The 24,353-nt window shown below is 45.2% G+C and overlaps 1 protein-coding gene across 1 annotated transcript in view; it reads right to left on the reverse strand.

The window, feature by feature from the left end:
• CACNA1C (calcium voltage-gated channel subunit alpha1 C) overlaps positions 1-24,353 on the reverse strand; it is a 2,189,932-nt gene that overhangs the window by 688,088 nt on the left and 1,477,491 nt on the right. The window lies entirely within an intron of this gene.

Here is a 24,353-nt window from a genome sequence, read left to right on the forward strand (position 1 = left end):
CAAAACAATTAGCCGATGCTTGGTTTGACAAGTGCTTAACTACCCATAAGTGTCCATAGAAGGAACAAAATCCTTTGCTGTAAAAGGCTCAAGTCTTTTGAGCATACATCTAACCACATGGCTTCTGGCCCTTACTGAGTTTAAGATGCTCCCTAAAAAGCATGTCAGGCCAGCCTCAGCTAGTTCAAGTGCGCCATGTGGGGTGGATTCTGGTTGATGCAATTTAAGGCTTCAGTCCCATGTGACATAAAAAATCTCACATCACATCTAATCAACTACACGCATTTTAGCTAGCTGCCCAGCTGCATCAGCTTTGCTCCACTGAGCTTACATCTACACCCCTAAAGAAGAAGCCAGCACTTGGCGCTCTGAAGGAGGATGTTTGCTGCCCAGAAACTGGCGCCTGCTCCATACAGGTTCGATGGACATAGAAGAAACACTGCACTACTTGAAGAGAGCTGAGCTGTACTATTCACGGTTGGTTCTCTTTTGAATGTGTGCAGATCATGCTGTGTATGTTCTCAGATGAGCAGAAAACATTGTTGAAGTTGTTTTCAACAATACCTAGAGTTTGGTAGGCGGCCTGCCAACCAATCGGGGGTGGGGGCCAGAAGATCTAACGTCAATGGTCGGCAGTGAACCGTCTTCCAAATTGAGTGATTCTCCGGGCATGATGGGGATTTTATGTTGAAATTGCTGTCGTCGGCATGATAGGAGCACTTTGAACAAAAACCGAATTGTGGTCAGTCACCTTGTTGTGGCCACTACTGGCATTTTTCTGTTTTGCAGAAACAAATCTCAAAGCCAGGGTTTGTTGTTTTTATTAAACAAAAATAACATTGACTAATTGAACGGCACGTGAGGGAGGAGAGATGTCAGTGTTTTTTGTTCTAGTTCATAACTTCCATGGTTTAAGTGGCAGGTTCAAACTGGGAAATAAAGCATTGGAAGACTTGCCCTACAGAAGGCGGGGTTTTCAAATGCTTTAAAGAGTGTGATACTGTGGAGGATGAGCCGTTGGTTAAAGGTTTTTGCCAGAAGAGCCAACGGACACTCAACTGCTGTAAATCAAGCACTTCCTCCATCTCCAAAAGTGGCAGGGAAATCACGATTGGTGGACGAGGCAGTGGCTAAATTTTGGCTTATATCAGACATCTACAAATCTCTTAATTGTGGAATCAGACTTCTAAGGATCATGATTCAAGAGCAGTTACTCTGGTCTACTAAAAGCTCATGTAGAAAAGCCAGTTAAACTTCACTTTTTTTGCAAAAGATTTTGCTGCATGATTTTTTGCATGATATAGGGGGTCATTTATGGTTCGTTGGAGCAGGATCTCTGCCATGAATCGTCGGTACGCCGCTTCATGAAACCTGAATTTCCTCCACTCCATGTAGAGGTGGATGAATCTCTGGATTTCGGATGTCATAGTTTCAAGTGGAGTTGGTGTCAGAAACCTTTGGCCAACTAGCCCAGCAGAAGCCTCACCCTATTTAGGGTGGAGCATCCGCTACTGATTTTTTTCTGCCTGGGTCTGGCAGGGATGTTCTGGTCAGTAAAATAGCAGAATGTCTCCGATGTGAAGTAAGTAAACTCCCTGCGTGTCTGGAGCTGCGATCCCTAAAAGCTCGGCAAAATAAGATGATCTGGGAAAAGAAAAGGCAAATGAACGAGGAACAATGGGTGAAAATCGTAAACGACTCAAAATAGAAGAACAGTGCCAGATTCTGGAAAACAATCCATAAGCTTCAAGCGCCAGGCCACAATGGAATAAACTCTCATATATCTCAATCCGAATGTGCACACTATCTATCAAACCACTTCAATGACAAAAACCCAGAGGAGGATCAACTTAGAGGAAAAAATCAGACAACCATGACGAATACAAGGGTTAACAAAATAGGTACAAACAGCCAAGAAGTAAACAATTACACCAATCAGGTGGAGACCTTGCATAAACCCGCAACTCTGGAGGAGGAAGGAACAACAAGCCTTAAGCTAACTTCAGGCAGGAAAGAAAAAAATCACAAAGTATCTGCGGCCAGGATTAAGCAACAAATATCAAAAGGGAAACTGGAAGTTGCTCCTGGCCCCAATGGAATCCCGCCAATACTGTACAAACAAGACGCTGACTTCTGGAGCGATACACTGGCGCCAGTCTTCCTGGAAATCAAGGAAACAGCGACATTTCCAAATTCCTGGGGAGGATCAATAATAAGTCCGATCTATAAACAGGGCAAAAGGAGTAATCCTAGCAACCACCACCTCATCGCCCTAATTGACACAGATGCAAAGTACTATGCGGGACTCCTCCTGGAGGAACTAACATCCTGGACAACCTCAAAACACATCATTCCAGCAAACCAAACCGGATTCTGCAGAGGTCAAAGCACAATTACTAACATCATGGCGCTAACTCTACTGACAGACGCAGTCAAGACAGCCAAGTGCTCGCTATTGCTATGCTTCATAGACTACAGCGCAGCGTTTGACCATGTAGACCGTACTAAACTCTGGCAGAAACTGGACAAATGGGGGATACCTGGGCCACTCCTGAAACAGCTGACATTATTGCACACCAACACTTGGGTCAAGATTAAGCGGGGATCTGGAATGCGCCTTTCAAGGCAAATCAACACCACTAAAGGTCTAAAACAAGGATGCATCTTAGCCCCCATGCTGTTTAACCTTTTCCTCGCAGACCTACCCGGAGAACTGGATAAAACCAAATCGCACGCTCCACGGTTGGGAGACATTTCGCTATCAAACCTCCTATATGCAGACGACTTGGTCTTAATAAGTCTGGACACCACCAACAAATTTTCAATAAACGCAGTAAAGATTAACTTAAATAACTCGAAAGTAATGTCAGTGAATTATAAAAAAACTAAGAAACTTGCATGGTACCTGGACAGACAGAGGCTAGATCGAGTTACCAACTATAAATACCTTGGCGTACTATTAGACAGCAGAGGCTCGTTTAAACCCCAACTAGAGGCCATCCGACGGAAGGGCACAACATTCTACATCTCAATGAAGCCCCTGAAGAAAGTTCTCCTCGCTCGATCACTGGATCCCCTTCTACAGGTGATCAGAACACGTCTACAGCCAATGCTCACACACGGCAGTGAATCCATGCAAGGGAAAGACGCGACCACTCTAGATAAAATAATCAACAGGGCATACAGGGCCATTTTCCATCTGCCGAACTACGCGTCCCCTGCCCAAATCCGCCTCGAATTTGATCTCCAGAGACAAACGGTGGAGACAAGAGGCGCCTACATAAAAGGTTGGTGCAAAAACTGAGACGCGGAGCAAGGATCTCTAAACGCCCACCTCTGGACTGAACTGTCAACTCAACTGAACTCTCCCACCAAGAAGTACCTACTAGAAACACTGGAATACCTGGAATTAACTAACCTCTGGGAGTCATCCATAGACAACAAAAACTTCAAAAGGTCGTAACAAAAGTAACTAAAATGATATCATCCTTAGAGGATAAAGAAACTCTGGCCAAAAGGGCACATGGATGGGCTGTGCTGAAAGATTACAAAGCTCTTAAACCGCAGGATTACCCGAAAATGGGTCTCACGCGGAAGCCAAAAGATACATTTCTAAATTTGCGCTCCGGCATCTTACCAATCCTCCCTCACTTGGCACCTTGGAAAAGGGGAGCAGTAGAACATCTTTGCTGTCTTTGCAGAACAGGGAAGGAGGACTTAATACACATAATCTGTATCTGCCCAAACTTGATGGACATAAGACGCGCCCTACTCCGAATATTATTGAACCAAAAGGGCATAACAAGCTCCAGGCAGGCTGTGAAGATATGCTTTAATCCTGAAGAGGTCCAGCTAAACTGCAGACTTACAAAGTACTTTGACATAGTGGCCAGAAGACTAAAGAGCTAGCCATATCTCACAGCGAAAAACAGCATGTAACAGCTTGTCATTCAAATAATGGATCAGTCTGTCAAGGATCTGTCGAAGCCAAAATCACGCACCGGTACACAGAGTCAAACCGACCTTTTATATTCAGAGTAGGACTACACAGATAATGTAAGAGAGACTGTTGATTTTACAGGGTTTAAAACACCTTCATCCTTTTACTCTAAATTACATGTGTAAAACAAGCTTAATGATTTTTTACGACAGATGTTTTTAAAAATTGTAAAGTTTTAATTAACTGTACAATAAAGCTACTACTATTTCCTATTTCCCTGCATGTCTGGGACATTTTATTTGCTGCTTTTGGGGTTTGTTTATAGAAAGGCAAAAAACAGAATGCAAGCAGGCTGTAACAACATGTCGGCCCCATCGACACCGAGCTGTTTAGAAAGTGTATCTGGTGCACCAGCAGATAAACTTTGGATGAAGAGATCCCTACCAGGAAAGTAGGGAGTCTCTAGTCTAAATGTGGTGGTAAGTCTTCTGCAGGAGAGCAGAAATGAGCCGCCAACCCAATGGGCTGATGGGACACCAGTAGACCTCTATTTGACGGCCTCAGCCCTCATTCTTTGCTTTTTGTGATGTTAGAGTACAGCTGTATCTCGCCAGCGTAGGTGTGCGTCAATATGTGAGTGCACGCAAGAAAGCCATGTATGTTCTTCATGACTTTATTATACAGCGCAGACCTTGCCTTAAAACTCATATTTTTATGATCTTCATGGATTTGAAGCCTTGTAGCCTCATTAGTGAGTCTATCAGGACGCATACGATTCTCCATATGCTCTCTCGGGAACCAAAATTGTGTTTTCCGGCTCAGTGACATTCAGTCACATCAGACCTCTTTGAAAGTTTGAGGGGGACTCGGATGGCCCCACTTTCTTCATTTGCTTTGGTGAACAGCTCTTCTTTAGCATCTATGAGCCTATATCATCACTGCCACTAATTGGCACACTTGTTAACAAGCCTCTGCAGGCAGCCTAAGTAGTTGGTTGGCATGGAGACTGAAAATCCATTGCTTGGATGCAAAACAAGGTCACGGCACTGAAGGAGGCCAGGCACACTGGTTGTTGAGTTTGAACAGAAATGTAATCTACACAACCCCTGAGAAAACAACACTAATGAAAAGACAAAGCTGCGAAAATCTAAATATCGACACGAGATAAAATGGACATATAACACAGCTCTTCCTTTCAGAGTAAACAAATAAAAATAACAATCACAACCGATTATTTATTTATTTATACACATGCTTATGAAATTTATTGGGGAACTGGGCGCCAGAACTGTGTCTAAAGAAGATTCATGTAATCTCATGCACCTGGGGCCCAGAAAGCTTCCTGTCCCATCCTCATCAATAGCCTGTACAGAACCGTCACTGTCCCATCTTTTCCACAAATACGTTCTATATCCCTTTAAAGGGTCTCTTCACTTACTTCTGTTCCATCACTGCACCATCTCTGCTTCCTTAAATAACCTTCGCATTGTAATCAAACAACTTCCTGCCGTGACCCTACTTGCGCTCACCCACAAGTTCGCCATCAACCATTGAACTTCTAAGTCTTGGTGAGGCGGCTCTCCACTCTCACTGGCGGAGGGCATGAAATCGAACACTTGAGTAGTCTCGCTGACCATGGATGTAGGCTTACTTCATCTAATGAGGGAAACCTGTGGCTGTCCATGAACTTCGCGAAAGGTCTTCAGTAGTTCCTCTTTCTAGTTCTACTTCCGCCTAAGTGCCCGTTGCAATGTACCCTTCACAACTCAGTTAAAACTCTTCACTAACTAGTGGCCTTCAAGATGATGCACCCGCATCAGTGTGTTTTCAGTTTCTAGCACAAACTCATTCCTCCTTCTAGGCAGAACTGCACTAGACTATCACTAAGTTACACCAGGAACGCCTTCTCTCTGAAACCAGTTTTCCAATACGCTGACAGTACGGGCAGTGTTCACTGGATGGGCCCTGCCTTGTCTGGCCATGTAGTGCAGTAATCAAGTAACACGTTAACTTTTATATTGGCTAATTTGATTTGTAGGGAGCCCCCTCACCACCAGTGGGGTCTCCTTGCACTCAATGCACACGTAGCCATATGCTCTACCTCATGCAATGGTGTCCTATTGCCAATTGATATTTTTGTTTTACGATTGGATTCCCACTCAAGGTATATTCCTAACATCCTTTTCTAATGGTCTTTATATAGCAAGAAGCTATTCGGGTACCAACAAGGTTAAGGTAGTGACATTAATGAGGACATGCACAGTGGCATCACGTAGTTATAATTGCCTTTCATATTCACGGGCAGACTAAGTGATTTGCCCAGAACTTTACCATTTTCAGTCAAGGACAAGACCCAGCTAACAATGTTAGTAGCTTCACCACTAGACCACATCTTCTCCTTATCTTCTGAGATGTGTCAGATCCCTGATGTAGCGCATCATTATTTCACAATATGTCCAATTCTGCAAATCCTTCCAAAATGCTATGATGTACATGCCGGTGCTTTTAGCGATACCTAAATGCCAGTCAAGGCATTAACAATTCTCACTGTAAAGGAAATAGGTGGAACTACCCACCTGAGCTCTAACTCTGATCACAGCTCCCAAACACATTAGTCCAGTAACCTGCTCTTTGGCAAACCCCTCTGTAGTTACTCCATAACTTCCAGGAGAACTTTCTCCTTTCAGTATTCACTCCCCTGTTCATGTCATCACACTAGGCACGCTTTTAAGAACTGTCTGCAAAAGTCGCAGGAAGGCCCAAAAGGATCAAAGCTGTGACATGTCAACAAACATGGCAAATTAAGCATCATTCAATTGCAGAAGGAGGACCGTCTCCATGCTATGAGCTGAATGGAATTGAGATTTGGCTGGATCCATAGTACCTGCTCTCCAAGAAAAGAGGTAATTAAGGGCCTCATGTAGGTAGCCAAATACCGGTCGGTAACGGCCGATTTTCGGTAAATATGCCGTTACCGACCGGTATTCAGACAAGTGAGATGTAGGAGTCCAAAAACCACTTTTCTGTAAATATGAGGCGGTAAATACCGATTCATATTTACCGAATTCCAAAATACCGATTCAGATTTACCGAATACATAATTAACGAATCGGTAAATATGAAGTGGTAAATATGAAGTGGTAAAAATTAAAATGACATGTAGGAGCACTCGGTAATGAAGAAATCCAAGAAAATCGGTAAATAAGAGTCGGTAATTAACACGGATTGAAAGCAGGTGGTAACCATCAACAGTGCAGATAAGCAATCCCAAAATGCAACAGCGTGGACAACATAGCCGCTATGTACGTCATTGCAAGGCGCCTACGTCTACAGGCAGCAGGACTGAGGGTTTGGCGACGGGAGGAACGCATCTACAGACAGCGCATCACACTATTCCAGCTGACTGATGCAGAGATACATGAGAGGTACAGGCTACACCCCGAAACCATCATGGACTTAATCAGGGACCTGCACCCACTCCTGGACCAGCCAATAAGAAGGGCGCACGCCATACCCCCACATGTGCAGGTGCTCTGCAGCCCACATCTGTTGGCATCCGGCAGTTATCAGGTGGTGACAGCTGCGGTGGGTGGTGTATCCCAGAGTTGCCTGTCCCGTTCCTTCAGGAATTTCCTGGATGCCATGATGCAGAGAATGCACCACTACATCAGCTTCCACAGCACACAGGCTGCACTGCAGAAAAAAAAAACAGACATTTCTCACATGGCACAGTTCCCCCATTTCATTGGCTGCATTGATGGTACACACATCCCAATCTGTCCACCAGCTGACACAGAGCACATCTACAGGATCAGGAAGTCCACCCACTCCATCAATGTGCATACCGAATTGAATGATTTTGTGAATGGTCCTGTGGGTGGCAGAACCAAAAGGTGGGCGTATGCTATTTACAACGAAGTCTGCAAGTTGTCGCACAGTGAGGCGGCTTCCAGATTGAGAGCTATTGACCAAGCAAACATGGAGAAGGCTTTAGCCGTTATAGATAATAGCTTTAGCACTCTCTCTTCTAGGATTCATACATGAGACAATAGGCACATGCAAGTACACGGCGCATGCAATGTACAAGCCCCGAATTTGGCGTCCGTCCTACGAGGTATCCCAGTGCCTGTGATTACACCTTCTTTCACTCTGCTTGCAAACGGTAGTCATTTAATTTTGAATAATGAAGCTTGCTGCGGGATGTGAGTGGGAATCCCGTACATAACTGTCTCGCATAAAGTTGTCTGCTGCAATACTGTTCTTTTTCCACCCCCGCATGTGCGGCTGGATGTTTCCATCTGGCCTTCGATTCCAACCTTGAAAGCAGAGTTCAACAAGTTGAGCAGAATAGAGCGCTATTGTCCCACAAAGAGGTGCCTTTGACTTCCTCTCGTGAAACATTTGTCCTTCACGTTGCTAATTCGCGCACTGAGGTACAGGCGCCTCTGAATACTGACCTCCCCCTGCATTTCGGCTCTTTGATCCAAACTATTTTCAATGCCTCGTCCACGACCGGCCTGGCTCATTTTTTTAAACATGTGGGCTCGGGTCTCGTGACCTCTTTCCAAACTATTTTTGGTGTAATTCCGGCATTTGTTCATTCACTTTTCTCGAGCATCTTTGGAGGTGTCCCGCTGCTCCTGGCGCTAGTGGCAGGTGTGCTGCTTTTCCTTTTCATACTCCGGAATGGCTGCTCCTTCTGTGCCACAGGAGCACCTGTCCCGTCTGCATCTTCTTCGTGATAGGATGCTTGACTTCTATGGTACTTTGCCATTGGCGACTTTGAGCCTGGCTTATGGATTATCCTTCAGGTATTCCTACTTCACCTGCGTACAACCTGTATTTCACTGCCTGGATTGTCCCTTTGAATGGCCTCTGGATTTGTGCTTGACCAACATGGTGTCTCCGGTGCCGGATTTCGATCGACTGATGAGGCCCTTAGTGTCTCACGAGTTGTCCTGTTCTGGTGTCCGGATCATGGCGTGTGGTGCGGCGCATGGTATCCTGGGTAATTGGGACATCTCAGCGGCAGCCTACGACTTCTTGTCTATGAGCTATTTGGAGGAACATTCCGGGTGCCCTCTGATTGTGCTAGAGGCTCCGTTGGTTGGAGAACACGTATGTTCCTTTTCTTTACTTAATTGGATGGCTGAGACTTTTAGTGGCCCTGCAAACGATTTTTTGTTGGAAGCCGTGGCCACATATGCTGCCTATACATTCATGGATTAACTGGATTGTCGTCCAATGCGTCTGTGCTACTGGACAGCACCCTGGCGCAACATTTATTTCTTTTATTTCTCTTTTTTCTCTTCCTGATGGTCGGCTTGAGTTTTTTACTATACTTGCATTGTGTTTTTTGGAATTTTATGCTGCAATTAATTGGACTTTAGGACTTTGGCGCTGCATTGGTTACGCCTTGTTCTGCTCTGACGAAACTGAACTCTGCGTTCTCTCTTTTCTTGCCTATTAAATATTGCTTCGCTCAAGGGGGCGTGTAGTGAGTTCTCCCTGAATACGAACATACATTGTTCAGTTAGCATAACCACGTTGAATGTTATGTAGCCATCTTTTTGTCTTTGCACACGACACTGCGTTTACATGTTCTTTCTTGAATAAACTGCTGACTCGAGACTTCCTTCAGACGAGTGCAATCTGTTGTTACCATCCCAAGCTCTGCGCAGCGACCTTGGTCTGTACATGCTGTGACACACAGTCTGGAATTTTACACAATGCATGTTTTCCACTCTAGGTTGTTCGACCCACTATTTAGCCATGACACACGCGCAGCTGCAAATACCTGAAAGTTGGTGCTTTTCATATCACAGACATCATGTTTATTATTCAGACCGAAGACGAGCCTTCCTGCGAGAAGGCTCCTGATGCTCCTGTGATGTGATTTCACTAAGCTGATTTTTGAGGTATGGGGTCCCCTATTCAAGCCTAAGAGACCTTCTATTATAGCATAATTATGATATTAGCTACTTAGTTAAGGGAAGGTGGTAGTATCCTCGGTATTTTCCGAATCGCTAAATACCACCTCGGTATTTTCCGAATCGGTAAATACCACCTCGGTATTTTCCGAATCGGTAAATACGACCTCGGTATTTACCGATTCGGTGAATTCCGATTCGTGATTACCGAATGTTACCGAATCGGTAACTGTTACCGAATTTTTACCTACATATAACTTACCGATTCTAATTTACCGATTCGGTACGGCTCGGTATTTAAGAACCGGTAAAATTTATTTACCTACATGAGGCCCTAAGTGTTTAACTTTTTCCCCATGCATTTTGGCTTACATTGGAAGAAGCAACATTGGATGGTAAGTTTTCCAGGCATTTTTAACAAGGTTATGAGTGTATCTTGTTTAAAGCAAAAGGAAACAGTTTTTTGTGTGAGGTTAAGGCAGAAGAGAGGTGCTGCCAATCCAGCCGGCGACATGGACTGAAGAGGAGACTGATTTATTAGACACACAATATGAAATGACTTTCTCCTCAGACAAAAATGAGTGAAGTGGCCATGAAAGGGCCTGTGGAAGGTTGGGAGAACCGGAAAGGGCAGTAAGGGGGACAGAGGCTTACTTACATTATCGATTTTAGAAGTCAAATAGATGGAAAGTTTGTCACGTAGACCTTTAGCAGGGGTGACAGTGCATTTTTGCAGCAGGGGGTCACACACTGCACAACCATTGACAAAGATAGCATTCGTGGCAAAGCAAAGTCCCTCTTGGTATTAGCAACCATGGGCTGAAAGATGGACTTTTTGTAGCTCCTTTGTTCAGACATGTAAGTAGCTTTGGTAGAGAGGTCATAACTTTAATAACTTGAATAGTTTTTCCTATTATAAGCAGGTTTCATGGCACCAAACTCAGAAGAGAACAAAGGGGCAGATGGTCAAGACCTTTAACAATTATTGGTTTTTAGGGGGACATATCAAACAGTACTTGTTTAGCATGCCTAATCACCAGTGAGGGTATGCAAGAGCTGTATTGCTGGGCTTAGTCAAAAAGCCAGGTCTTGAGTCTTTCCTGAAGTCCGTCAGCAAGGACGATGTTTGGAGGTGGGTGGGGGAGGGTCGTTCCAGGTTATGGCGGCGAGGAGGGAGAAGGAGCAACCTCCACAGTGGCTACGGCAGATGTGCGGTATCTCTGCAAGTGCGAGGGAGGCGGAGGGAAGGTTTCTGGATGGTTGGAGGAAGTTTAGTCAGTAGTTCATGTATGCTGATCCTTGGTCGTGGAGGGCTTTGTAGGCGTGTGTCAGTAGTTTGAATTGACATCCTTTTTGGACGGGGAGCCTATGTAGGTTTTTCAGGAATCTGATAATGTGGGCCCGTTTGGGCAGGCTGAGGATCAATCTGGCCGCTGAATTCTGTATCATCTGGAGCCTTCCCATGAGGTTGGTGGTAGTTCCTGCATACTGTGCGTTGCCATAGTCCAGACAGCTGCTGATTAGGGCTTGCATGACTGTTTTTCTCGTGTTTTTGGAGAGACATTTGAAGATTCTTTGGAGTATGTGAAGAGTGTGGAAGCAGGCAGAGGAGTCTGCATTGATCTGTTGTTTCATGGTGAGTTTGCAATCCAGGATGATGCGGAGGCTGCAGGCGTGGCCTTTTGGTGTGGGGTTGGGTCTGAGTTCAGCGGGCCACTAGATGTCATTCCAAAGGAATGGCATGGTTGCCAAAAATCAGCACTTCAGTCTTGTCTGTGTTTAGCTTCAAACAGTTGTCCTTTATCCAGGCTGCATTGTTCTTCATGCAGTTGTGGAAGTTGGTCTTGGTGGTGGTGGGGTCGGCTAAAAGTGAAAGGGTGAGCTGGGTGTTGTCGATGTAGGATATGATGTTGATATTGTGGGTTCTGACTATGTCAGATAGAGGCGTCATGTAGGTGTTGAAGAGGGTGGGGCTGAGGGATAAGCTTTGAGGGATGCTGCAAATGGTGCTTGTGGGCTCTGAGGTGAAGGGGGAGGCGGATTCTCTGCATGCATCCCGTGAGCAATGATGCAATCCATCTGAGTGCATCTCCCTTGATTCCAACCTGGTGCAGTCTCTTGACGAGTGTGTGGTGGGAAACAGTGTTGAAAGCTGCTGAGAGGTCGAGAAGGATCAGCGCATAGCCGATACACGTTTGTCAAGTAGGGTGCGAATTTCATCCATGGAAGTGATCAGGGCGGTCTTGGTGCTGTGGTTGGCTCGGAAACTGGATTGGAAGGCATCTAGCAGGTTGTTTCGCTTCAGATGTTCTGTGAGCTGACGGTTGATGACCTTCTCTTTGACGGCCTTCTCCAGGAATTTGGCAAGAAATGGAAACAGCGAGATGGGGCGGTAGTTCTGGAGTTCACATTTGGCTGCGGAGGGTTTCTTGAGGCGAGGTCCGACTCTGCGTGTTTCCATGCATCGGGAAAGGTGGCTGTAGCAGGGGTCTATAGGTGCTCCCAAGTAGATAGAGTTCATGATTTCTGTGGTGTCCGGTGTGGTGAGTTGTTCCCGCGGCAGTGAGATGTTGGTTGAGGAAGGCTTCTGCTGTAGTGAGGAGGCTGAGGAAGTTGGTGGGTTGGGGCTCAAAGTTCCTGTAGATGGTGGATATCTTGTTGTGGAAGTGATTTACTAGAGTTTCGCAGGGTTCCTGTGAGGGAGAGATCATGTTCTCGGTGGCTGTTGGACAGAAGAACTCTCTGACGAAGGTGAAGTGTTCCTTGGTGAGGCTGGCGCTAGCCTCAATGCCGTCTGCAAGGGCATCCTTTTTCACATCTTTAAGTCATTGGTGGTATCTGTTGAGGGCTGACTTGAAGGTGGTTTGGTCTCTATGATCTCTGCTGGTGCGACATCTTCTCTCCAGTTGTTTGCAGCTGTGTTTCATTGTGCTTAGTTCCAGGGTGTACCGCCGGGCATGTTTGGTCGATCTGCGTGTTTTGGCTGGTTTGATGGGGGCAACTCGCCCGGCATGTTGGTGATCCATGTGTTGAAGTTCTTGGCAGCTTGTTTCATGTTGTTTGCAGTATTGGGCTGTGTGGTGCTGAAGGCGTCTGTCCATTGGGTCTGTCTCGCTTTGCTCCAGCTGCAGAAGGGGGTGGTGAGAGGATTGATGGGGGTGTGAGGTGCTCTTGTGATGGTGAAGTTGATGATGGAGTGTTTGGTCCAGGTGAGTTCTGTGGTATGGCTGTATTTGAGTCTGTTGCTGGACATGAAGACGGGGTTCAGTGTGTGTCCTGCTCTGTGTGCGGTGTCTGTAACCAGCTGGGTGAGGCAGATACGGTCCATTTGTTCCAAGAGGCTGGCGGAGTTCGTGTCTGTGGGGTCATCCAGGTTGAAGTTCAGGTCTCAGAGGAAGATATAGTGCTTGGATTCGATGGCGAGTGGGGAGATGAATTTTGTGATGGTGTCGCAAAGTCCAGTATGAGGTCCTGGGGGGTCTGTAGGTGAGAGTGCCTTTTTGTGGTTATTTTGTCATCGGTGTGGAGTAGAACATTCAGTATTCCATCATTGGTGTGGTGTCATCTTCAGTGGTGGTGCAACAAATTGATTCTTTGTGGATGATGGCAATGCCACCTCTGTGTTTGTTAGTGCGGTCCCGGAGTGTCATCTTGTAGCCATTTGGTATTTAAGTGGCAATTTTGGGGGCAGGGTAGGGGTTAAGCTGGGTCTCTGTGATGAAGGTTACGTCGGGGGCAAGGGTGGAGCTGGTGTCCCAGACTTCGGTGGCGTGTTCGTAGAGCGATCTGGTGTTAATCAGGAGGCATCGGAGTGGTTCCAGGTGGTGTAGGTTGGTGGGGTGGGGTGGGATTAATGCGGGTTTCTGTGATGGCAGGTGGTCCTAGGTTGCAGGTGAAGAGACAGCGGTGGCAAGTGAACGGTCCTACCGTGGAGCGAAAAGATGTGAGGCAGCAGTTGTTTCAGCATCCAGGGTCCAGGGCTCCGAGATCTGCAGTGGAGTCCAGAGTGCCAGGTTTCCTGGCGCTGGGCGCATACTGGTGTGGACAGCCACAGACGGGTGGACTGTTGGCAGGTCTGCTGCGCAGCCGCGCTGCAGCCTCCATTAAGTAGGTCCATACTTCATGTATTGCAGTCAGATGCCAATGATTGGATTGGGCAATGACAATAATGGTTTCATCTGCCAGAATGGGGAAACTAGAAAATAGTTTGGTGACTAGATTTGTGACCAATAGTGTAGACCATGGCAGAAAGATAGAGGCTAAAATGGGAGAAGAGGCTTAGTGAGAGGAAGTGAGGATTATAGAAAAATGGCAAAGTGGATGGTTCAAGGATATGGAATAAGGGCAAGTCCAGAGACCAGCAAAAAGGGACAAGAGACGAGAAGATAAAAAAAATGATCTGCAAAATGTAAAGGGAGCCTTAGAGTGGTGGTAGACCAGTTGTTCAACCTAAACATTGAAACCGCCTAGAAGGAGGAGTACATTAGTGGTGAGACCCAAGAAATTGACAAAAACTTTAATCAAATTGTGAATCAGCTTCTAGAGGGCAGTACTGGGGAAAACATAGGTTACAACAATGATGGGAGACCTAGGTGGGTATAGGCATAATTTCTTCCCTTCACTACACTTGCACGCTATTCAGTATGCTCCACTTTTGTTTACCTCAGCTAAAGATTCCTGCAGGTGAGCCATAACCTGCACTTCCAAAACTGAACTGCTAGTATGTATAATGATTTTGTTACAAATTAATTTGTGATTGAATCCGTCAGACCTACGTGTTACCACCACAGTTTCTAAACACACCATAAAATCTACACGTCACTGCCAGAGTTTGTAACCGTAACACAAAATTGTCGAGTCCTTCATGTTTGCATTTACCTCTCAAGCAACGCTTATGTCTGTCAATTGCAATACCCAACATACTGAGATTCTAAAATAGCTGTGACACTGGCCCATCAATGATGTTATCAACAGGACCCCTGCGCACATCTAAAAACTTAACAAATTTTCTGGCAATCCTTTGCCCTTCTGGACCTAAAGAATGCAGGATCCATAGGCAGTCAACACCCTTCTGCTGGGTTGTGAAATCCCATTTGCGCTGTTAGTCAGCCATCCCAACACCAACGTCCATCGTTACCCCAACGGGTTCTGATGTAGAGACAACTGACTAAACTGCGGTCCATGTAGTTTCAGACACAACCATGGGTCAAGCTTTGGGCAGTGTGCACTTCACAGTGACTCAGTATTACCACTGAGTATTGCAACTGAATGATTAACCCTTGGGTCGTCCGAAACTTGTAAGGGCAATACAGCTGACAGTTACGGTGTTATGTGCCCATTTCATATCATGACAGCAAGGCCCCAAGAGAGGAACTAGAGGCATGAGTATGAAGCGAGGAGCTTAGGACTCAGTGCATATGTCTAGGTGTAGAGGCAGAATATTGACGTGGCTAGCATTAGTCCTTGAGGATTTGCCCAAAACATGTTAGGCAGATTTCCAGCCCTACTCCAAATAGAGAGATGGAAGGAGTGAATTAGTATGAGGATTCAGAGTTGTCCAGTTGTCTGGGGTTGGTCCTGAAACATGAGTATGTCCTTACAGCCTTTCCTTCTTTTCTGACAGAGAGAACTGCCTTAGGTTTTGGGGTGCTGTCAAGTTAATGTTTGATTTATAAAGTAAATATGAAGAAACCTATTGAAGCTGGACTTTATTAGGAATGAACGGCACACTAATTTATATACCAGCCAATGATACAGAGAAAATTTAGAGAAAATGCAAACTTGATTGATAAAACTAGAACTTCGCTATACCTGCAATAAAGACCTCTGATGACTGTTGCATACCTTGCCCCAACAATAAGCGCTCTAAATCTGCTTGTATGCAACATAGCACCTTCAATTGCTTTGGTGTGCCATTCTGTCTAAACACAGTTGAAAACAGTTGTTTCTTTAGTCCTTCAAAATGAGAATTTGGACATGTGCCCAAATTTGCTCCACTGGGCCTATGGCATCGTTTAGAGAAGCGGCTTCTTGAGCGAAAGCATTAATACGGAATAAGCAGGATGCAGTGTTATCCGTGCATTTAATCGCTAGAGTCACAGGGCAAACATTTGTGTCTTCAGCATGGCTACGTTAGGAAATTATGCCATTACACTTGTGGCCCCACTAGATCCTGAAGCGCCAGTCAATAGTCAATTACACACTTGAGCGGCACAGCCCGGAAGTGTAGGCTGGCGTCTCTGAACTGAGTTAAGAACAGCCAGGCAGTTACCTAAGATGACTGCACAGGCAGCTGTTCACTGTTCCCTCAGCCCATCTCATGGGCGCAGATTTGGCAGCCAATACTGCAAGACAGCCATCCGCCTAGTACACCGCGCGCCATGACTGCATTTTTTGTTTCACTTGTTATCACTGTGATCTGAGATTGTTTCTCAATGCCTGTGGGTGAATTAATTTCCCAAAATTACTTTATAGGAGGCATCATCAAACACAACTTATGACTGATGCTCAGAAATACTGTATACATTAATGAACCTTTTAATACAGCCTCCTCTAAAAATGCTCCCTTTCTCCAGCAGATAGATGAGGAAAACAACAGGAAGTTACATCGCTCTCAATCATACCTCAGCCCATATTCCCACCCCGTATTCAGACTCCTGAATGCAGCCAACTGCTCACCCTAATGCAGCATGTGAAAACTATCATATGGTAGCATGTGGAGAGGAGTTGGCCTAACGGCTAGGGCGGTCGACCTCGAATCTGGGGACCTGGGTTTGAGCCTCGGCAATGACGCTGAACATCCTGTGATTCTGAGCAAATCACTTAATCTCCCCGTGCCTAACTAAAAACTAATGTGTGTCCTCATGTAACGTAACTGGTGCTATGTAAAGCGCTCTGATACCCGATTCGGGTCAAGTTTGCGCTATATAAAACTCTGCAAAAAAAAAATGAGGGAACATAAGGCCTGATTTAGAGCTCAGCGGGCGTGTGTCTCCGTTACAAACGTGACGGATATCCCGTCTGCCATATTACAAGTGCCATTGGATATTGTAGTGATCTTATGGATATATTCTAGTGTTCCAGCATATGTCCTATGTAACGAGCCACTCCCAGAGGGTTGGCCTCTACACTGATCCATCACAAGTGTCACCGGTCGGGGACCCTGCCAGTAAAAGAGGCCGAGCCAAGTGCCCTGGGCCAGTTCTAGTTAGCCCAACTATGTGTCTATGTGGTCATTGGTGCTGCATGAGGGCCTAGGGCCCTAGGCTTTACAGATATAATGCGCTTGTAATACGGCAGGTGGAATATGCGTCACGTTTGAGATGGAGTAATCATCCGCCAAACTGTAAATCAGGCCCACTGACTGAGAACTCATACTAGGAAACTGGCTCAGACCATCTTCTGGTAACGTATTTGCAATGCATGCATATCTTACAAAAGCAAAATTTTGCTATGTAACTAAAAACAATATTGAACCCTTTCTCCCAAATACAATAAGACTAGGGTTAGAAAAAGATTTTTACACACTTCTTATAATGGGGGAAATTGAGTTTGGGTCAAAATTGGTGTTTGGTATTTTTGAGTCTATCGGCCTAATTACGAGTCTGGCGATACTCGGAAGGGGTGTGACGGGAGGTATTCAAAACACATGGCAAACAACATTACCATGAGGTAAGGTATTAACTGTGTGAACTACTTAGCTCTTATTATGAGTTTTTACCAAGGGAATTAGGAACGACCTCCAGAAGCAATATTTATTGCAGAATAATATGCATAATTGCCTGTTTTACGGACGTTTACCCTCAATATATTTTGCACACTTTTGCTACTTACTAATTCTGATCTCTGTGCAAACTCTTGTTTGTCCAGAGATAGGGATTTACAACCAGACACGCTTTCAGACTCTATGTTGTTTGAAAATAATGTTTTTATTCAGTTAAATATTCACATGCAGGCCTCCACATCGGCACCTATTTGAAATGGGTTGAAAAAACGAAATTGCTTTCTTGAAAATATAAGTAATCCTAATACCCAACCAGAATATAACATACTGTAAATATACTAGTGATCCATGCATGAAGGAAAAACATTTTACATTTCTAATAACTCCTGGCAGTATGTTGCTTTTGCAAAGTCAGACACTGGCTCTGGTGCTTTTACGCTAATTCTAGTGCATTATCTTGTGCTTGCTGAGAATGTATTAACACTTGTGATGTCAGGCGGAAAAGGCCTTATGTCCATATTATCAGTCCTTTTTAGGTCGAGCCTGGGCAGCACATGCGCTGCTCCCCGAGGCATGCTGTATCCAGGTATGGACTAGAAGCTCTGCCCACTCTCCGCCCATATTTTTCATTGGCTTGTGTCATTGTCCTTTGGAAACTGACTTTTCATTTGTCAATAGGCTTAGTAGCCCCTCCTAAGTACTGTCTTGTCTCATTTTGTAACCTTGATGGTGACACCCCCTGTTACATGTGTTGTTACTCTGTAGGCTTTAATTACAGCCTCTGGGACTATTTTGTTAAATGGCAGGACACATTCTCTCACAAGGCTTTATTATTTTTTGTCATACCACGTGATGGTCGAATCTTTGCTTTATTTGCAGCGCTGAACGCGGCTTCATGCTTGCTTTTTTTACCATTTATTCGTTTTTTTTTTTAAACGGCTCCATGGCGCACTTTCTCTTTAATGGTGGCTGCATCCCTTTCCTTAGATGAGCGCGTCTAAGGAAAGGGGCATGGGCGTCATTAAAGAGAAACGACAGCATGGAGCGCGTTTACAAAAAAAAACATTTGTTTGTCAACTTGACAAATAAAAGCTTTTTTTGTAAAAGAGCCCCTATACCGCGCTTTTACTTTAATGGCGGCTACCTTAGACTTGGCTCATCTAAGGAAAGGGGCGTGGCCGACATTAAAGTGAAAGCATGGTTGGGGCACTTTTAAAAACAAGCATTTGCAATGCAATAGGTATTGCATTTACAAGAGGTTTGTAAATGTGAGACCTATTGCATTGCAAATGCTTTTTAACACCAGGACCCTCTGAAGCTACCAGTGTAACCTGTAGAACAAGGAAGAGTGGGTTTATGTAGCACAAGGACACGTGGGCGGGGCTGGTTATACACACCTCAGCGCAGATGAAATATGAGCTGCAGAAAAGGAAATGAATGGCAAGGTTTCATTAAAAGGCAGATGGGATTCTTAGTGTTCCACAGGCTGGTGTTTTTTAAAGATACATCACTAAAAGTAGAGTGTATGTGTATGTCGCAGTCTGAGACCAAGGTGAAAGCTTGAAAGCTTGTTGCATTTGTGCTGGTGTATTTTCTGCAAGCACCTGATCTCTCAATAATGGACATCTCTTTTCATAGGATTAATGCTCTGTAAACATTAGTGAATCAGCCTTGTGGTGGCTTCGCTACGGGAGGGTACGCGGCTGTGACCACACACGGTCTCGGGTTTGTTTATGCCCGTGAGAGTGTGGTGCTCCTGCCACAGTCCATGATGACTGGAAGGGAAAGGGATCGGTGATGGGGAGGGCCTGCCACGCGCACGGCCCGCGAGGAGGTCGCATGCCTTCAGATAAGTGGCTGTCAAGAGGTTCATGCACGAGTGTTCTGGGGGAACGCGTTGCATCAGTCAACGCGAGAGAGGGCACAGCCTGTGCCTTGGACAGACTTCGGCCCTGTGCAGTCAGGGGTTGCTGTCTGATGAGACAGACGTGAGTCATAATCCCCTATAGAGAGGGGGCGTGGCCAGCTTCAGAGCAGCCTTTCTGGGGAACGAGATTGGGCCAGCAGTGCATTGCATACCGAAGGTTTCACTGGGTGTTCCTGGCCCAGGCAGGGCCAGAGAGGAATAGGTTCAGCAGGGACTCCGGAGTCGGCAGAGGCCTGCGCGGGTGCAGCTGGGTGACACATGGCAGGCCCGGCCGCCGGCCTGATCAGTAAGGTGATCCGGGTGCACGAGAGACTGCATATGTGGGACACCGCTGCACGCAGCCCGGCGCAGAGCCCGGGATCGCCGACGCTGGATACCATGCTTGCTTGATTACCTACAGAGATCCGGACAGGCACTCAGGAGAGTGGAACATTTTGCCATTAAAGACAGTTTTTACGTGTTCCTGTTTTTTTCGAGTATACCATTCATTTGACCCTCCCTGAATTACATTTTTGGATCAATAAACACTGATGGTGGGAGGTCTGTTGTGAAACTGTTCCCGGCAATGCAGAATAGCTACTCTGCTCGGAGTAGAGCTTTGTAGGGACAACACGCTTAACAAAAGAGCCGACAGGAGTCCTCGACTTAAAGCGGAGTGCAGGGAGGCTTGAGGCAAGCCTCCTGACCATGGCACCACTCTAAGGATCTGTCAGATATGTGACACGAAGTGTCAGGCAACACTGGTCATAGAGAACGTGTGGTCTCCGATACCGCTTCCATGTTGCGTTCTGAAGGGTAAACCTAAAGTAGAGACCTGTCCCTGGGTGGACAGTTGTTGCATTATCCTCGGAAAGCAGCAGCAAACCAGGAGGGCACAGCAAGCTTTGAGATGCTCATGCCTTATAGTGCATTGTTTGGGCCTTAGCGTATGTCCATAGCAACCAGCTTCGGAACAATCTAGTTTTAAATTATGCAGCCAGAGCTGGACATTTCCTGGAAGAAAATAATTATTTTACATAAAAAGGTCAAGAGCTAAAAGTCTGCAAGTGCAATAGACATAAGAGAAGCAGAGGTGCCCGCATGCTCTCTCTGTGGTGTCTGGGGAGTGCTATGGCCAACGGATGCTCGTGATGATTTCTCTGTCCTCCACAGGAGTTGACCCTGCATGTGATGTGTGTCCCAGAGGGCATGGAGCCACACAACCACTCACTTCAATACACTGTAGGCAAACTCTGAGTGCTTTTGTTTTCATTTTTGACAGGACAGAAAAAGAAAGAACAATTTTACAATTCAGTTATAGTTGGGAGATCCGATGTATGGAAGCAAATGTGGTACTAATGGACGGGTGATCTGGAACATCATCATGGTTTTTGTCAAAGACGTTAAAGTTTTGGTGTGGGCTGGGGAAGAGTTAGGGAGCTGTCTCGTGTTTTGCGAAAATTAGGAAGAAGCACCCTAGCTCACTTATGGTTGGAAGGTATGATGTTGTTAGATCAAGGAGGTGGCAAGATGACACCAATGACCGTGGGTTTTTAATGTTAGGAAAAGTAGGGGAATATAGTTATTGATTAGTTTGACATGTTGGACGAATAAACTGATAAAACAAGCAGATCAGGATGTGACACAGAATTCCAGCAGTCCCCAGGGTCACTGGTCCCAGCGGCAGAGATATCTCAAGGTGTTTCCTATCATATATAAATGACTATTCCAGCCCTACTATTTCTATGCATCCGAAATGTGTGGGTCTGCTTTACAGACAGTATAGACATGCCCACAGGCACCAGGATGTAGAGAGAGGGCTTGGGCTGTAGGAGCAACTTGCACCTGGTGTGGAACAATTTGAGATCTTTGGTGGGATCAAGGGATTACTTGAAAGTAGGCGAGTTTCTAAAGGCACAATATTAACCACAATAGTCGCTCTACCTGGATGCATTTGAGGACTTTCCTAAAGCGTGTGCCTTATATTACAACTGTAGCCTGAATGCCATACAAACAGTTCCACCCTGGATACAAAGAGTTAATTAAATATTGGTGAGAGATTTTGCATCCATCAAGCCAGCAATGTTTGCTCTTTCACTGGGGCAGTATGTTATTCCTCTCGAAAAAAGCCAGAGGAGCCTGGGGCTCTATTTACACAGATGGAAATCCAGGCTAATCTTATACGGCAGCACTGCAATGGGAAGTAGTCCTGCTCTAATATATGATAAACATTTTATAGCACTTGCACTGCGTTCATGTGCGGGCTACGGTTATGAGAGTCTTGTTTCTCTCACTCTGCATCCAAGACTGATTATAATTATATTACGAGGTGACGCTATTGAAAGAAGGCAGTTTCTGCTAGAAGCCAGTCCAAGGCCACTGTTTTATGATGCAATAGATAACGCAATCCAATAAATGCTGACTAACTGACCTGCGTATCTAACAGCGATAGGAAGATCACTCTATTACAGTCGAAATATCGACCCAAAATATTTCATCCACTATATCAACTACGACTAGATCAAGGTAAGCAGATGTGGAATTAAGAATAGTAAATCTGTACTGACCTATATGTATTTACCTTGTTGACATAGGAGGTGATACATAGGAGGTGATACAGTTGATGGGGTATTTTTTGCGGGTTGATATTCTTACACTGATACAGTCACATATAACCCCAAAAAGGGTTCAGTGTACGTAAGCCAGCGTATCCAAGCCAAGTCGAGCAACTGCAGCGCCTTCCCACAATGGCTCATCCATTAACAGACTACAGAATATCATTTAGATCCAACCCCCCTGCTTGAGGCAGCATCTGTGCGAGTGATAGTTTGGCACTGGGTACAGTCACTGCTCCTGGCAGCGCAGAGGAGAGAAATACTCACCACAAGTGGAAAAAGTTCCTGCTGCTGAAAAACACCAGTTGATTGGCGATGACAGTGAGGTAATGGCTGTGGTCACCAAACCAGACTCTTGGTAGGATTAATGTAATTGTAATCAAATGGGAGTGGCTTTGTTTTATAGCCGCCATGGTAAATAGTGGGTGTGGTATAGAGTAAAGGTACAAGGACTGTATTGAACGACTTTTCCAGGTCGGTCTTCGATATCACCACACTCCTCATGGTGGGCATACGATATGTGGTGTAAGATCGGAGTCATGTACTCATTGACAACAGGTCCGAGGAGCCTTGCATTATATGCTACAGAGCTGCCAAAATGAACTCGTTGTGGCCAGAAATGAGGAATAAGATCGTTTGAATCAATATCCCACTGTCCAACCCACCTTGGACATGTGTGCTTTACATGGCTTTAGTCAAATAGAAGTTCCTCCTATAAAGGCTCTTTTAGTCATAAAAAACGATTATAATAAAACATTGGAAAACTCAGATCGCTCTATAATGGCACTTTCTATTGAGGAACTGGTTAGATCGTCGTTATTGAGCCACAGAGTAGGAGTGGGACGGTATTGGCAATAGCAAGAACTCAATTTAGAGTCTGAAAATGAACACAATTTATAATATTGCGGATTTACTCTGCCCTCCATCGACGAGTATTGTGTTTGCAAGTTTCTATATAGGACACCTATTCAAATGTAAGAGCTGAGGTACAATCATTGTAGGTATGAATGGCAACATGCATGTTTACATTATTTTTACAATTATAGAATTAGATAATGTTGGTACACAGTGGCTGAGAACTAGAATGCATTTTCAGTTATGATTTTTATCAAGATCTAATTTATAAAAGGGGAAGTTAATGTTTATTACTGATGGAGTTAGGATATAAAATGAGACACAGTTTGTTTCCTTTAATTATACATGCATTATCCATTATAGGTATTACTAGGGAAACATGTTACATTGATTAATTAAGGTGGTTCCCAAGCCTTATCCTTTTATTTAATTTAACATTTTATCTTTCTGTTTAGGTGCAAATGTGCTATTTTATTATTATGCCTATTATTACAAATTGCATTTGTAACATTTTATGGGCTTTTTATTCTTTCAGTATTTTAATGCAAGAGCCAAACTTCAGGGCTCCAACATATTCAGGCATTTAGTACAGGCTGTAGCACAGGCTGTAGCACAGGGTTACAAGGAAACCAGAACAGTTCATCTCTAGTATTCATGGAAAATGGGTTTTGGGGATAATTTGTCAAAGCAGCCAGAGAGGCGTCTGCAGCATTTCTTTTGTGATCTATATTGTTTTGTTAGCGGCCTAGGCTCATTCAATATCTTCTTCTTTCAAAGCCATTTCTTCTGTAGAGGTAAGTTTTCCAAGTTGACAGGAGTGGTGTTATTTCTTTCTCCATACTTGGCTAGTAGCTATGAGCAGCCACTTCTGCAGTCTTTATTCCACTACCCAACCCCAATCAGCAGGAGATTTGTTTGAGTATCTACTTCAGTGGGCTGTGAACTAACCCTGGGCGTAGTTCGCGTAGTAGTGCTACACGTAGCTACGCGTAGTGCACTTCGCACTACGCAAGATACGTGTAGCTACGCGAACTGCGTAGTGCACTGTGCAAAATGCTGTGTGAACTAATTGCACAGTGCCGGATGCTTGTCCGCACTGTGCAGTCATCCCAAACGACATCTTGCACAGTGCAAGCGGTCGTTTTCTGCCGCTCCAGGAGATTTGTACTCGAGCGGCAGCTTTCTCAAAGCAGACTGGGAGTTTCTCATCGCGAGCGGTCGCAAGCATATGTGACCACTCGCAATGAGAAACCTGATCTCCCCGCATTGAGGATCTCGCCGGGAGGTTTATTTTCCACGCTCGGCAACTTGATGTTGCTGATCGCGAACGAGGAAAAAGTCTTGCCGGGATGTTATTTTGCTCGCTCGCGGTCGCCAACTTGAC

This window comes from Triturus cristatus, chromosome 4_1, assembly GCF_964204655.1.
Source record: "Triturus cristatus chromosome 4_1, aTriCri1.1, whole genome shotgun sequence".
In the NCBI taxonomy this organism is placed as follows: Eukaryota; Metazoa; Chordata; class Amphibia; order Caudata; family Salamandridae; genus Triturus; species Triturus cristatus.